Here is a 14,396-nt window from a genome sequence, read left to right as displayed (position 1 = left end):
TGTGAGCCTTTTTTACCTGTTTTTATCTTTGGCTCCACATTTGCCTACCGCTTTCCTCTTGGGCTATTTTGCGAGTTCCTTGCTCGCTTACTTTTTTGGGAGAAGACTTGCTATTTGTATTGGGGTGTTTTGCGAGTTCTTTGCTCGCTTACTTTTTTGGGAGAAGACTTGCTATTTGTATTGGGCTCCATTCGCAGGCCGATCTCTGCTGCCACTCAGTTTATTTTTGATAGAGGATTGGGCCTGTCAGAGCCCTCCCCTCTCGTTCTTGGGCAGCAAACATCTTGGGGGGAATACAGGTCAGTAGGCTCGCTGCTGACCTGTGGTCACGTGATGAGTGAGGCCGCACCATTTATTCCGGGTGCAACGTGGCTGCCCAGCGGACGCATGCACGCACGCACGCAGGCAGCAGGAGTGCCGATGGCGTGCCTAACGCAAGCCCGTCTGCGCCCAACCGGGACAGGTGGACGGAGGCTCTGCCCCTTTTCAGCTATCGTTAGCCCATCTTTCTTACTCTTCTCATGGCTTTCACACTTTAGCAGGAAGACTGGGGTGCAAGCATGGGGTTCAGGTTGCCCCAGATAATTTAGATGGGTAGAGTTGCGATCACTGTAATTGGACACCTGAGACGCCGTCTTGCACCTCTCCCCCTAACACTCCTTTATAGGATGTGCTCTAAAGCTGTAATAACGTAGAGGTCATCAGTACTAACTTCATGACCTGTGTCCTGATTAACGCGCGCTCCCTGGTCAAATGTAAGAACGAAATAGAAGACCTGATTGTCTACCAAAATTTAGACTGCCTCTTTATCACCAAAACCTGGGCCAAAGAAGACTCAGGCCCTGATTTTATAGCAGCCTCACCACCCGACTTTTCATTCCTCAGACTTGATAGAATTACGGGTAGAGGAGGTGGTTTAGCTATCGTTTTTAAGTCCTTTTACTGCTGCCATTGGGAAGACATTAATGCCACATCTGAGATCTGTGAAGGTGTCTTCTTTAAGATTCGTCAGAAAAACAATGTGCTTTTTGAGGGTCTGTTTGTCTACCGGCCTCCTGGCCCTTACTCCACCTTCCTACACCATTGGACAGCTATAATTGAGCCTATAACTATGACTTCTAAGTGTATCGTCCTGGGGGACTTCAACATTCGCTTTGATGATACCCAGGACTCTCACATTAATGCGTTCCTGCATTTCATGACAAGTTTTGACTGGAAGTTAAAAGTCACAATAGCTACTCACCGGGTGGGCCATTTGCTGTACGGGATATTTGCCTGTCATGATTTTGGAGAATGGGTCCTTGACTGGACAGACCACCCTCTCTTCACTTTTAGGTTGACAAAATCTCTGTCCCCTGTGTATCCCGGCCCTCCTTAAAGCCTATTAGACTTTGGAACAGATTTAAGGAACAGCAATTAAGACTGGCACTGGCTCTAGGCTGGGAAGCAGCAAAGAAACTCCTTCTGACAGCTTCCGACAGGTTTGATCTTGGGGGTCAAAATAGCAATTGACCAGCTGGCACCTCTCAGGACCCCTCGCATTCTTGCCCCAAAAAAGCTAGCTGCCCCTGGTTCACCAATGATCTCAAGAGCCTGCAGAGAAAATACTGCCAACAAGAACAGAGGTGGAAGTTAGACCCTAATCAAAAGGAAAAGGAAAGCTCAGAGCAGTGCTTAGTGCCTATAAAGATGCAATAAAAAAGGTAAAACTGAGTCCTACTCACGTAACATTTAAGATGCAAAAAATGTCCCTGGAAAACTTTTTAGAGTGGTATGCTGGAGGAAATCAAAGAGCCCATGATGAGCATTAAGTTAGGCTTCCCAGGGGATCCCTGCCCTCACCACATATTGCAGCTTTCTCCTGAGCTAGTATCCCCAGCCTTTGTTCTGGTACTCCTGGAAATTCTGAATACTGAAGCTTTTCCTCCCTAATGGAAGGAAGCAACAGTGGTTCCTCTTAAAAAGAAACCAGATGGAGCGGCGAATGATCTTAAGAATCTTCAGCCCATTGCCTTGCTGCCTTTACAGACTAAAATCTTTGAAAAACATATTTATGCAGAATTTGCTAATTTTCTCCAAGACTCTGGCAGCCTGGATCCCTCTCAGCATGGCTTCAGGAAAGCCCATGGCACTGAATCCACCCTCATTACTACATCATACACAATTTGTAGACTAGTTGATGACAACATCAACAGGATCTCACCTGAATCATGTCCCTCGCACTCGCAAGGTCAGATGGGGCGACAAAGCATTTGTAGTGGCCGCCGTCAAACATTGGAACAGGCTCCCTCTGACGATTAGTGAAGAACATAACTTTTTAGCCTTCAGGAAGCAGTTAAAAACCTGGCTCTTTCCTCAGTAGCTCTTCTTTTTCTCCCCCTTGTCATGTTCTCTGTCACTCTACATACTGTTGCCCAGCACTTTGATGCTACGGCTAGAATGTACTTTACAAATACACATACATACATAAAATCATACATAAGGCTGCGTCCCAGCTCTACTAGCTTTTTTGCAAGGTTCAGTCAAGCTCTGGCTAAAGGACTGGATGGAAGCAGTACAATTTTGTACTATCTGCTAATTTAGATTTTAAAACATTTTATCTGTGTTTCTTGTGTATCCAGCAGAAAGCGCAATGCTATTTTATAGTGACCTCAGCACTAGCTGCCAAGATCTACGCTTAACTGGCAAGTACCAGGTTAGAATTTCTTCATGATCAGCACATCATTCCAGCCTTCTGTTCTGCTGGCAATAAATTGAGTTATTTTGCAAAACATAATACTGACATCTTTTATCTTTCCTGTTTAAAAAACTGCAAAAGCAATAGCCACTGCTAAATAAAACAATTGTATTTAACTGCAATGGGGTGTATGCTCTCTTTCAAGCATTCCCCTCACATTAAAGAAGTCTTACTGGATCAAGCACAGTGAAGGAGAATAAACAAACACAGGTGCTGACTGGAGGCACTGTATCATTGATGAAAGTGTGACTACAGGGAAATGCCCATCTCCTCCAAGCCAATGAGGTTGGAATAGGAACCACATAGGGTTATATATAATTGCGAGAAACAGGTAGGAGAGCCTTACCCCTCCTTCATTAGTAAGAGTCCTTCAATGTAAGGTTTGGTAGGCAGGGAGTTTATGCCCTAAAGAAAGCTGAGTGACCCACATGGGCAGTATGTCTTTGGCTGAAACATGCATGTGGCCTTGAATGCAGAAATCATTGTGCTTCATGATACATCCAGATTTGAATTTTTTAGAATTACATGGATACACGTTGAATAAAAAAAAATCTAGAATTGATCCACAGTCCATTTGTTACTGGAATCCTCTACCTTTATCAGAGGAATACTTTATTAAGAGCTCCCAACCTTTTTAACTTGGTTGAGCCCATTCAGGCTTCTGCACCTTTACACGTGAGAGGAGGCAGCTATGATGAAGCATGCCATCATATGCTTGTTGAGGTGTCTCATCTAATCCCTAATATATGTCACTGGAGGACATCATGTGAAGCCTTAAATAAAGGAGTGACTCTCAGGCCTTTGCACTTTTCTGGTTGAATCGTTTATGACTGCCAGAACATGTGAAGGCAAACAAAAGTTCTCTTATTCTTTCTGTGTGTGAAAAGAGCTCTGAAGCTTCTGGCTGGCATTTTAATGTTCCTCCTGAGTGAAAGTGAATGCAGTATTCATATGGACAGAGCCCAGTCCAGATGTAGACATCCAAAATATATAAATCAGCAAAGGGACTTGAATGCCCACTCAACCTAAAGCAAAATTCATGTATAGTCCAGCTGACAATTTCTGACAACAGTGCTACATGGGAAACTGCACTGCTTCTAACATGAAGGAGATGTGACACTCTACTATCATTTAATATACTTGTACAGCGCTTATGGAATAGAAACGATTGTAGTTTGGCTTAAGTGGATATGTATGTTTAAGCATAGCTAAAGTTCCTTAATGGTTTTTAACCACAACGGCTGGCAAATTAAAAACCCCATGGGCAATGTATGGTCCATATACAGCCCTTAATCTCCATGATGGAATCAGTGGCAACAGTAACTGAAGCTTATCATTTTACAGCTCATTGAGTCCCCACAGTTCTTGGTGGGTTCACCTTTCAACGCTTCCAATGTGCAGATGTGGGGCCTATTGTCACCACGGGGAATACCTATACAGAACTTGGACATGGAAATGACACAGACTAGGACTGCATCAGTTTTTGGCGCATCCCAGACACAAAATCTATTTTGGTATTTACAAGTCAAAGTCTAAATTGCGTGGTTTTGAATGGATTTATGAAAAAAAGTAAATCAAGGCAGCGCACAGTACTGCCTTGATCCGGAGATGCATTGCATGGGTGGAGCATGGGCATTCTTGTGCATACATACATGAATTTTGACATAAACTCATATTTACTCAAGTCAGTAAACAACGGTTTCTGCCACAATGGTGTGCCTACCCGCTTTATTTCTCCTTATCTTTCATATTTGAATGAGTGCTGCATTCTGCAGCACACCAACAAAGAGGAAAAAGCGTAAAAGAATGTTTTTTGTGCATAGGTATTTATTTCTGCACAAAACTATCCTGACCACAATGCAGGCACCCTTGTGCCATATTGCAGTGGTGCCTGCGTTGGTGTCCCAAGTGTGACAGCAGAAGAAGAGAGCTGAACTGAGAAATATGTTTACAAATATGGCACAGTTCAGCTTTCAACACAGTTCAGCAACTTCCCTTGCCAGGCTGTGTTGTGTGAAAAGTTAGAAAGTATGCCCTAGGTGTCCTACTTCCTTGCCATGCTGACTCTTCTATGAGTATTATATTGTAATTATATTGTATTAGACTTGAATTTATGTAGCACTTCCTACCCCTGACGAGGCGTTGCAGCGATTCTGGGTAATTGCACTCTTCACTCTGGAGTCCAAGGTCACAGGTTAATTTAGTGGTTTTTGGTTTGTGAGTTTTAGTCCTGTATTCTCAGAACAAACATTTGCATGCCTTACCCCAGTTTGATTGTGATGGAATCAGAGTGAATTAGATGTTAATACTCGAGGGGATGCTAGATATATTGGTTTATGCTAATGATTAGTGGGGTTTAATAGATAAGGTAGGGGAAGCTACCACTAGGGAGTTAGATGTCACCGCTAATAGGTTTGATATGTGTGTGATAGTTTGTGCAAATGATTGGTGGAGGAATAGGCAGAGTAGGGGAAACTTAGAAGAATGATAAGCTGCAGGGAAATTATTAGCGCTTTGTGAGAAGGAAGGGTTTATTAGCTACGGGTGAAGACAGGGCAATTGACACAAGTACATGCAGAGAAGTAACACAGAGAGTGTTCAACTTTTTGTAGAAGTTGAAAAAGACGTGCAGATTTGAATAATAGTTTAATCAGGGGAGCAGGGCATGCAGAGAAGTGTAGCTATTCGATGGTCATAAGTCAAAGTACTCTCTGTTTTGTGCAGATATTATGCAGTATATTTGGAGGTGTTGGATTTCATGTAGTCTTGAATAGTTGAAAGTAGAAAAAAAGAATTGTGTTTGCTTGTTTGATAGTATGTTTATTGTAAATATAATTTCACAAGGCCAGGGTGAGAGTAGGCTGTGTCAGAAGGTAGGATTGACTGAGTTCTTGCATAAGATATTAACCAGTTAACCATTTGGCTGGTGATTGTGGAAGCCTTTATTTTGCTGTTTGTGCTGTTTTGTAGAAGATGGTACAACAGGGAATCTATTATGATCAGACAGGGAACACCTAGATCTAGATCATCCTTCTAAATTTCAGATGGCTCTCAGTTGCTCTTGTTTTTGCTGTTTACTGATATGTAATTCCATAGTTTGGCAGCCTGTATGGAGAAAATATTGCTGCCAAATGTTTCCTTTTTGTAAAATAGAATGATTAATCGTGGTGCTAGTCTGCAGTATCAGTTCCTAGGCTGACAGTAATTGTGGAATTGTATCTGGAGGAACTCAGGACCCTTATAGTGTATTACCTTGTGAATAATATGTAATAGTTTGTATAAAGATCCTATTGCAACTGATAACCAGTGGGAGCCTTCAATGCAGGGCAGATTTGTCTGCGTGTGTTTAGTAAGCTCTGAATTCTCTTGAGTGATCTAATAGCTGAGAGAGAAATCTCCTGATACAGTGCATAATCAACTTTTGAGAGGATGAGTTATGTTGTTCCTTAAACCTTCTGTGGAAATATAAGATTAGTACAAATGCAATGGAGTGTCTTCACAGTGAACTTGGGCGTTTCAAACTTCTTTTGCTACTTTTGGCAGTGGTTCTAGATCATCTGGCCATGTGTTATTGGATCACATGTTTTCTTAACTTCTTAAGTAAATATTTAATTTGTTGGTGCCTTAACTTTACAATAGTTTCATTTTGGGGGTTGTGTGTCGGTTTTTAGGGATTCCCTTTGTTTGGGGACTACCTTTGTTCTTGGGGACATACAGAGTCATGCATGTTCTTACCAGGCTGGGAAGGTGTGCTGCTTTATTGCCACTGAGCAAATGTACATACCTGGGTGCACTGAACCATGCACCTAGCCTGGCCCCTAGTTACACTACATATTTACCCCCATCGAAGAGTAATTTGTGTGTCTGGCTGCTTGTGTTTCCCTCAATAGGACACATAGGGGGTCATTCTGACCCTGGCGGCCGGTGGCCGCCAGGGCCACCGACCACGGGAGCACCGCCAACAGGCTGGCGGTGCTCCCACGAGCATTCTGACCGCGGCGGTTCAGCCGCGGTCAGAAGCGGCAAGTCGGCGGGCTCCCGCCGACTTACCGCTGCTCGGGGGAATCCTTCATGGCGGCGGAGCGCGCTCCGCCCCCATGAGGATTCTGACAGCCCCTACCGCCATCCTGTTCATGGCGGGAAACCCGCCATGAACAGGATGGCGGTAGGGGGTGCCGCGGGGCACCTGGGGGCCCCTGCCGTGCCCATGCCAATGGCATGGGCACGGCAGGGGCCCCCGTAAGAGGGCCCCGCTAAGTATTTCAGTGTTTGCCTTGCAGACACTGAAATACGCGACGGGTGCAACTGCACCCGTCGCACCCCTGCAACTACGCCGGCTCAATTCTGAGCCGGCGTCCTCGTTGCAGGGGCATTTCCTCTGGGCCGGCGGGCGCTCTTTTGGAGAGCGCCCGCCGGCCCAGAGGAAATGTCTGAATGGCCGCCGCGGTCTTTTGACCGCGGTGCGGTCATTTGGCGGCGGTACTATGGCGGACGGCATCTGCCGTCCGCCATAGTCTGAATCACCCCCATAGTAGCAAGCAAACTGGGAGTAGTTAGATGTGCGGCATGCCAACATAGCTGGAGGTGGACTTCCCAGGCCCAGTTAAACGTGCATCCTACTGTCTCCTCCAGAAACGGAAAAGAATGTTTGTCTCATCAGAGCCTCCACCAGCAATGAAGGATTGCTCACCTAGGAACTGATGCAAACCAGACCAATCACAGAGTCGGGTATCATATAGTAACCTGCATTCTCTACCAAGCAATATTCATGATAAAGAAAAGTGCCTGACTCAGACAATCAATTACATCTGCAACTTGGTGAGGGACTTGGCTGCCGCAGCAAGAGACCAAGCCAATGTGGGCAGGTACACTAAGCCTCACCAGTCAGATCCCTCTTCACTCACTGTTGATTGACAGTCTGCCCAGTAAGCACAGGAGGAATGATTCACTGACACCATCCTTTAAGTTATTCAGGCATTATGCATAGCCACTGAGGTCAAGATTGGAAAACTTAAAAAATATTTCACAGTGCTGAGACAAAACTTTCATAATGTGGTTGACAGGTGACTGAGGAGATTTAAGAACCTAACTCTTCGGTGTTCCATTTGTTAGCATCATTCAAAACCTTTTACAAATTATTGGAGAATGCTGAACTGAGAGGAGAGTGCAAAGAAATAATCTCTAATTTGTGTAGGCATGTAGGATTGACTGAGTTCCTGTATAAGTTCTTGACCAGTTAACCATTTGGCTGGTGACTGTGGATAGCATTTATGCTTGTTGTGTGTCCTGTGTTGTAGAAGATGGTACAACAGGGAATTCATTATGATCAGACAGGGAATAGCTAGCTCTTGATCAAGCTTCTAAAGTTCAGATGGTTGTGAGGATGAAGAGGATGCAGACCCTAAAAATCTACTAGAGACTTGGAGTACCCCCTTGGCTGCCAGCAGACATGTCATCCTGCTTCATCCTGGACAAAAACACACATTGCTCTGATGCAATGATGCCTACTGGTAGTCTGTTCTCATCCTCTCACAACCAAAGTTCTGAACTATAGGGATTGGGGTACATTACTCATAGGGGCCAAAGCCTCAGAGGGAGTAATGTTTCAGTCGTCCCGGAATATCATCTTTCCCAACTACACCCACATGGATCAGAGGCAGAGGAATTCTTTTGATGCCTTTAAACAAAAGATGCAAGCGACGACTATCAAGTACATATTCAGCTTACATATCTTGCAGGCCACCTTCTTCGATTCACCAGAGGCAGTGTAGGAATGGGTGATGGAGAAGAGGGAATTCAAGAGATAGCTGAGCCATCCTAGAGATGCACCCATGCGATGAAATGCATAAGCGCGGTCCCCAGGCAGTAGCACCAGAACAGCACCCCAGGCAGGACAAAGAGGTGCATATGGGCTCTGCTCACTCGTCAGAATCCAAGGGAGACAATCTGAAAAGGGAGGTACTCCTCAGTGCTGACTTTTCACCGGATCTGCACTCCAATATGGGTCTGTACCCAGGGGTTGGGCTGGCTTCACTGTTTTTGTCTCATGAGTAGAATTATGGGGAAGGGGAATTGCAGGACGGGTGTTTCAGAGGTTTGCTTTGGTGGATTAGAAGTTAAAATATGTTCTCAACGTAGCACATCATGACTTTACGTTGCCTTCTTATTCCAGTTAATTCGAGCATTAGTGTCTCATTCTAGGAGAGGGGAAATGAAGCACCAGCTTGGTAATGACAGAGATACCCTGCAACAACACTACCTAGACAAGTATATACACATTTGAATGACCTCAAACAGGTGTATTTATGGGATAGGGATACATTTGGGAAGCTACTATATTGGTTTGCCACCATAGAAAATGACTCTAGTGTCATTCCTCAGATACTGCGCCTCGATGTTCAAGCAATCGCCTTGGCAATAAACTTTGTAGCTGCCTTTTCCTCCTTATACTGACACTCTATAATAAGCAGGAAGAATGCAGACTGACGATGCCTCTTATAAATGACCACCTTCTTTCAACCTCATTCAAGCTGGTATTGGAAAAGCTGGACTGGCCAATCATGGAAGAAGATGTTGCAGACGTTATTAGGAACATACAGTTGGGCAAGACACCTGACGGGCTTTCTGTTGAACACTACCAAAAGTTTAAATTATTACTGTATCCAAACTGACTAAATGTACCGGGAGGCATCACAACTAGGAACTCTGCCACCAGGTCTCATCTTACTGTCAATTGTTGTCATTCATGAATTAGGACACAAGCACAATATTTGTACATCTGATTGTCAAATGTCCTTAATTAACATGTGTTAGAATTGGGGTCTCTAGTTGGCAAAGGTATTCACCTTTGCCCAAATAAGGACCACAATCCTAGTCAGGGTAAGTCACACACAATCCAAATTATCCTTTGCCCACCCGCTGGTAGCTTGGCACTGAGCAGTCAAGATTAACTTAGAAGGCAATTTGTAAAGTTTTTGTGCAATACACCATACAGTAACACAGTGAAAACACCACACACAGGTTTAGAAAAATAGAGGATATCTATCTGGTTAAATTAAGGTCAAAACTATAAAGATTCAATGAGCACAAGTTGAGATATCATTTTTGCAAGATTAAAATGAGTCTTCAATTCTAGAAATCAACAGTTGTGTCTTGGTTTCACAAAGTACCTTGTTTGCACCAAAAATAACACGCACGGAGACCGCAGAGAAGGAGATGTGTGGAAAAATAGGGTGTGCGCCAGATTTTCTAGCACGGCACAGACTTTGCATTGTTTCTTTACATGCTGCAAGGGGCTCTGTATCGATTTCCGCAACGTAATCTTGGTTCCTCACTGCGATGCGAGAATCTTTTTGATGCCCAGGGACGATGCATGGAAATCCTGGGCGTGCAGGATGAAGTTACAGGCGTTGTGTCGATCTGGTATGGCAATGCGTTGCTTGATCTGTCGCATGGCAGTCGCTCCATTGATTCTTCACTCAGGAAGTCAGGCTGCATCGTTCTGATTCGGTGGTGCGTCGATCTGGTAGGGCCGGTCTCAAGGCAGACGCTGAGTCGAATCTTCAATCGGGAAGTCGGGCTGCATCATTCCAGTTCGGCTATGCAGCGATTTTCTTGTCACAAGGCAGGCTGTGAGTCGTTTCTGGCAAGCTGTGCATCGATTTTCAGCACACAAGGAGTTTGTTGAAGAGATTAAGGCCCTCATTTCAACTTTGGCGGGCGGCATGCGCCGCACGCCAAGTTGAAACCGCTGCGCGGCCGCCAATGCGGCCGCACTCCCACAATGGCTATTTGGAGATCCCCGCTGGGCCGGCAAGCGGAAACCTAGTTTCCGCCTACCGGCCCAGCGGGGATCTCGGCCGCAACACGGGAGCCGTCTCCAAATGGAGCCGGCGGTGTTGTGGTGGTGCGACGGGTGCAGTTGCACCCGTCGCGCTTTTCACTGTCTGCTATGCAGACAGTGAAAAGCTCCATGGGGCCGTGGCAGGGGGCCCCACGACTCCCCTTTCCGCCAGCCTTTTCATGGCAGTTCATACTGCCATGAAAAGGGTGGCGGGAGGGGGACTCGTAATCCCCTGGGCAGCGCTGCTCTGGGGGATTACAACCGCCGGGACCAATGTGGCGGGAAACGGCCGGTCCCGGCGGTGCGACCGCAGCGCTTCTGCCGCTGTCATAATCCCATGTGAAGCACCGCCAGCCTGTTGGCGGGGCTTCCGTCGAAACAGCCCTGGTGGTCTTTGACTGCCAAGGTTGTAATGAGGGCCTAAGTCTTTTTGGCCCTGAGACTTCCGCAAACAGGAGGCAAGCTCAATCCAAGCCCTTGGAGAGCACTTCTCAGCAAAGTCAGAGGGCAGCAGGGCAACAGCAGGGCAGTAGTCTTTCTCCTCAATGCAGTCCAGGTGAGTCATTGGGCAGCCAGGCAGTTCCTCTTGACAGGTGGCATGTCCAGAAGTGTCTGAGTTGGTGTGGTCAGAGACCCAGTTTATATACCCAAAAATGTATGTGAAATGGGGGAGACTTCAAAGAGTGGTTTTGAAGTGCACAAGGTCCCCTTTCAGTATGTTTGTCTACCAGGGTCCAAGTAGGGGGTTAGGCAGTCCATTGTGTGAGGGTAGGCCATTAGACTTTGAAATGTAAGTGTCAGGTCCTCCACCCTACCAGCCCAGAAAGACCTATTCAGTATGCAGATGAATGCAGATGTGCCTGAGTGTCCTGTGTTTGTGGTTGTCTGGGTGGAATGCACATGGGAGCTGTCAACCAGCCTAGCCAAGATGTGGATTGGAGGCAGGCTGTAAGGCACATATGGATTTTAAGTGCAGAGAAATGCTCACTTTCTAAAAGGGGCATTTCTAAAATAATAACATAAAATCCAGCCCCACCAACAAGCAGGATTTCGTGTTACCATCATGACCATACCATACTAAATATGACCTGGTTGCCCCTTTCTGATCAGAATCTACCACTCAAACAGTATATGCGGGTAGCCCTAATGCTATCCCATGAAAAGAGCAGGCCTCACAGTTGTGGAAAACCAATTTAGGAGTTTTCCACTATCAGGACATATAAACCACACATGTACATGTCCTGCTTTTTAACTACAAAGCACCCTGGCCTATGGATTACCTAGGGCCTACCTTAGGGGTGACTTAATTGTAGAAAAGGGTGAGTTTAGGGCTTGACAAGTACTTTTAAATGCTAAGTCAAAGATGCAGTGAAACTACCCACACAGGCCTTACAGTGTCAGACCTGAGACATGGTTAAGGGGCTACTAATGTGGGTAGCACAACCAGTGCTGCAGGCCCACTAGTAGCATTCAATTTACAGGTCCTGGGCACATGTAGTACAATTTACTAGGGGCTTACAAGTAAATCAAATATGGCAATTGGGTATGAACCAATGTTACCATGTTTGTAGGGAGAGAGCATATGCACTTTATCACTGGTTAGCAGCGGTAAAGTGCGCAGAGTCCTAATATGCAGAAAAAACATTGTCAGAAAAGTGGAGGGAGGCAGGCAAAATGTTTGGGGATGACCATCCTAAGGCAGTCAGGTCTAACAACATGGAAAGTATGAAAGATACTAGCTAAGAGGTTGCCAGAGTTATTCCCTCCTTGGCTTTCCACCTCACTGAAACACAAGGCATTGTATCAGTATTGTACATATCTCCCTTGAACAGGAACATGAGCTTTGAGACCCTGTTGCTCTCACCCATTCAATTTTGAAAAGGCAATCAAAACTGTTGAGTGGCCTTCCTATCTTGATTGTTAATGGGGATGGGATTCATGGCTAGTTGTTTGTAATAGGTTAAAGCTGTATATTCTAATTGCCAAGCACAAGTGAAGGTGAATGGAATCCTACCAGCCCAGTTTTTGATCCAGAGTGTTCGTAAACAGGGTTATCCTCTGTCACCCATACTCTTCCCCTTACCAATGTAGCCACTTTTGACCTAGGTCCTATGTGGCATAGGAGTGAGGGGATATGAGTTGATTTAAGAAGGATGAAGACCAAGCAGCGCTCTATCCGGATGATGTGCTGCTGTATATATGCTGTCCCCAAGTGTAACCAAAATGATTGAATTATTCGATGATGCTTCTGACCTAAGAGCCAGTTGGCAAAATCAACCCTGCTCCCACTGCAAGGAGGCTGGCTCAAAGTCGTTAACTGGCAGACCTCTCTATGTGTTCTAACCCAAAACATTAAAGCATACACATTACAATGGACTGCAAGCTCACCAGGAATCTTAACTTCAACATAGGATGATGGCATGGGTATGGCGTACATGTATCTGTATTGTTTTACTTTAAAGATCTTTGGAGTAACAGACTGCCTCTATGGTGGAAGAGAGGATACAGTGTTCAAAACTGATCTGGTGTATATAGGTACACATAAACGCTGAGGTCTAATTACAGAACAAAGTGTTAGTGACATTTGTTTGTTAATATATTCATTTAATGTTGGGACATGTTTTGTTATAGGTAAGAATGTGCATGTCCTGAAGCAATGTTTCTGTCACTTTAACATTTGTTGAAGGTCGATTGTGTATGTTCCGTGAGGTAGGAGGAGAATGAGGATGTAACTTTGAATTCCTGATTTCAGCAATTGATGGCAAGCAAGAGTGTGAGGCTTTATTCTAAGTGGCATATGTGATAGAGATTATGTATGTGACTCAATACTAGTATGCATATGGTTAGCTGGAGAATGAGAAGTGATTTGGGTGATAGAATTAAGAGTTGGCTTTTTCTTGAGGTTTCTGCTGGAAACCGTAGCTGTGAGGGCTGTTGTTGAAGGCGATATAGTTTTGTGGATTTTACACTAGAAGCATTGTTAAATGGTTGTAGTGTTGAGAGCTTGCTTTGTCTTTATTGTTTGTTTTAGAAATGTTTGGCACTTAATAAGAATGTGAGAACTGCAGGTGAAGTGAGGAATACTGATCATCCAAGTATGTTGGGTTAGGATTAAACAATGTTGTGGGATATCTGTATTGACACAGGAGAGATGGGGTGGGGTGTGTGGAGAGTGCTATGATTACAGATGAAAGAGGAGAAAGAAGATGTGGAAGGTGGGTGATAGTTTATAAGTAGAAATCGAGTACCGAGGTGGGTGTGTGGTGAATATGGCAGAACAGTAGTCATAATTTGGGGAGATGGTAGTTTTGTAGGACAAGAAGGAGAGGAAGAGCAGCAGGTAGCAGCGGTTCACAATGACGAAGTAGAGGGGATTGTATTATGGGAATAGTTATAGATTGGATGAAAGAATATAGTTTTGTGGAGACAGTGAAGTTGATGGGATTAACATGAGTAAATGGATGTGTGGGAGGGTGATGTGATGAGGAGTGATGAGATAATGACCTTGGGGATTAATAGATGTCATATGGAGAGTGATGGAGTGTTTTTCTGATTATGTGTTTGTTTTAGATAAATAACTGTGTGTAGGGTATCTTACCTGGTACGGTTGGAGGGAGAGGCTGTGTTTCTGCTAGTAGACCCTTTCACCCTTTACCTGGGTGATATGCAGGTTTTGTTTAAGTAGGGGAGGAAGCCCCAGTAGTCAGCTGACCTTGTTTCAGTGGGATCTCTGTGTCCAAATTGTGCCATAAACCCTATGGCCAATGGGAGGCCTAAACTCCAAGTCCAATCGGAGTCTTGTGCCTTAGACCCAAT

General features: G+C 45.0%; 1 protein-coding gene across 1 annotated transcript in view; it reads left to right on the top strand.

Moving 5' to 3' along the window:
• The window catches only part of FNDC1 (fibronectin type III domain containing 1), a 1,110,328-nt gene that overhangs the window by 1,004,585 nt on the left and 91,347 nt on the right, over positions 1–14,396 (top strand). The gene's annotated exons all lie outside the window — the stretch shown is intronic.

This window comes from Pleurodeles waltl, chromosome 5 (genome assembly GCF_031143425.1).
Source record: "Pleurodeles waltl isolate 20211129_DDA chromosome 5, aPleWal1.hap1.20221129, whole genome shotgun sequence".
In the NCBI taxonomy this organism is placed as follows: domain Eukaryota; kingdom Metazoa; phylum Chordata; class Amphibia; order Caudata; family Salamandridae; genus Pleurodeles; species Pleurodeles waltl.
This window is presented reverse-complemented; position numbering and strand designations above follow the sequence as displayed.